The sequence below is a fragment of the Anabrus simplex genome, chromosome 1 (assembly GCF_040414725.1).
Source record: "Anabrus simplex isolate iqAnaSimp1 chromosome 1, ASM4041472v1, whole genome shotgun sequence".
Classification (NCBI taxonomy): domain Eukaryota; kingdom Metazoa; phylum Arthropoda; class Insecta; order Orthoptera; family Tettigoniidae; genus Anabrus; species Anabrus simplex.
The window spans coordinates 632,642,283-632,644,798 of NC_090265.1; the positions used below are offsets into that span (position 1 = coordinate 632,642,283).

The 2,516-nt window shown below is 35.8% G+C and overlaps 1 non-coding gene across 1 annotated transcript; it reads left to right on the forward strand.

The window, feature by feature from the left end:
• Positions 1-1,404: 1,404 nt before the first annotated feature.
• On the forward strand, positions 1,405-1,509 carry LOC136859338 (U6 spliceosomal RNA). The gene has a single exon (XR_011017723.1). It is a non-coding gene; the product is annotated as a U6 spliceosomal RNA (small nuclear RNA).
• Positions 1,510-2,516: the final 1,007 nt, after the last annotated feature.

Consider the following 2,516-nt stretch of genomic DNA (forward strand, 5'->3'; position numbering starts at 1 on the left):
GATACGACCAAGAATGAGGATGGGTAATACGAGACTCACAAATAATTTTTAATCATGTTAACAACAGTAAGAATGGCAATCAGTGGATGAAAAGTAGGCTATAACAAGAGATATGGCAGAGATGGGAGTAACAGCAGATAAAATACAGGGCAGAACAACTTTTATGAGATTCAAAGGAAATTTCAAAGGTTTCCAAGAGAAAGAAAAGAAGGAACAGAATAACATCTGGACAGAAAAGGGAAAGAAAAAACACGGTGAAATAATGAAGAGCTATTGGAAAGCAAGAAAGGAAGCTGGCAACAAACCAAAATGATTGCAGTGGGTTACTTTACGTGGCCCTAAGATGGCCAGAATCAATAATAATAATAATAATAATAATAATAATAATAATAATAATAATAATAATAATAATAATAATAATAATAATAATAATTCGGAAAGATCCCAGGAATTAGTTCAGGCAGACTGTCCAATCGGATCTTCGCTTACTTTATGGACAAGAAGACCAAAGAAGCTGGATTCCATGACTTGGAAAAGGGCGTACAAGAAATCCTGAAACCAGATCCTCTTCGAAAGAAACTTGGGAGGACAGCTTGGTTTCCTGGAAAAGCTCAAACTGAAAACCGGCAAGAAGTGGACTGAAGAGGGAAAGGGAGCTCACTGAAGACTAAATTCTGGAATACTGGTCAAAGGTTAAAGACCGCGGAAGAAAACAGCTGTTGTAATGACCGAATCGAAATAAATAAATAAATAAATAAATAAATAAATAAATAAATAAATAAATAAATAAATAAATAAATAAATAAATAAATAAATAAATAAATAAATAAATAAATAAATAAATAAATAAATGTGTACCCCTCAGCCCCGATACTTGATACGGGGTCGAGGATGAAATGATATTAATTTATATCGTATATTTTGACGGTCGAATGCCCTTCCTGACGACAACCTCAGTTGAGGAGTTAATGAAGATGAAATAAATGACGGTGAATGAAATTTGGTAAGGAAGTGGAAGGAATCGACTGTGGCCTATGAATGGCAACTGTTCCAGCATTTGTCTGGAAGTGAAAACAATATTCTCTTGACAACGTATCTAACAATGCTATTCCTATCCATTATTTTCTTTAAGACTGGTCATGCCTTCCATCCACATGTACGTAGATATGCATTCCATTAGATCAATTTTCGTTGTTTTAATTTTTCAATGCATATATATGAAATGTAAGAGTACACAAATACGTCATGCAAACATACAACCCTACGGTATGGAACAGTAAGGCTCATTTTCCTTTACATAAAAGTGTAAAGTTGTTCTGATGGATTGCATATCCGTATGTGGCTGGGAGGTGTGACCAGTCTTATGGAAAATGATGGGTAGGAAGAACATTGTCAGGTACGCGGTATTGTTTCGTAAGCGATGATATACTAAAATTAGAACGTCAGAGAATATTAGCATGGCCCCGGCGCACGGATGACAAGCAAAGTCGTGAAACTTTCTAAAAACAATTAAAAAACACAGTATAGTTAAGATCTTGTGTATCACTTCCTAGGTATTTGCAACATTTGAATGTAAATCAATAAGAAGTAAAAGGTAAATACCACAGAAAAGGTAAGAAATTCAGTATTGAAATTACGAGATTTCTTTAAAAAAATATTACATAAAAAATTTGTTGTATTTTGGTAAATAATTCTTTTTTAATAAACTACTGGTGGACTCGTGTTGCTCCGCAGCATTCGTTATAAATAGGCCAGATAACTCGTCTTGATATACCTGTCGTTGTCGTATTGTTTCGCCTGCCATTTTCCATAGTTTTGTGAAATTTAATACCTGTACATAGGACCTAATAATTGATTCATTCTTAATGTAGTTTATAACACTTCTTTCCCTGCAATATTCACTGTGCTTCGACCGTTCGGACGTATCAGGATCTTAAAGTTTTCAAACAATCTTGTCCTAGACAGTACAACACACAATCGGCCATAACTGAATAGTGTTTCAGGTAAGTAGACACTCACTTTTTAAAGAGTTTCTTCCTGCCCTTTGTTAATGGTCATACAAAAGTTTAGTCGACTTGATACCTTCCCGTCTGTGCGTACGTCGACTATTTCCTCTAAGCAGAATGTAAGTTATTAGAGACGTTCTGCCATCTGCTGAGTCTAATTAGAAGTTAGGGAACGTCAGAGAATCAAAGAGTATCTAGCACTGAATAGTATTCCTCCATGATCAGAAGAAGTCAACGAACTTTCGTTCTGATACATGTGCTGCGGGTTAGTATTTCTCCCCTCAACATTGTCACATAACGGTATTTCGAAGCGCAACAACGATATATCAGAAAGCGTTATTCGCTTAGCAACCCATAAACAGAATGCACTGCGGGCTTGGGTAAGCCTTCGCCTGCAGTTATTAGAGTGGTCATTTAGTGATTTGATTTTTCGATTTTACTCAAAGTTGGCTGAACTTAGAGACCTATGAATGCCTCATGATTCGCTGGCAGGTAATTCCGGAAAGAATG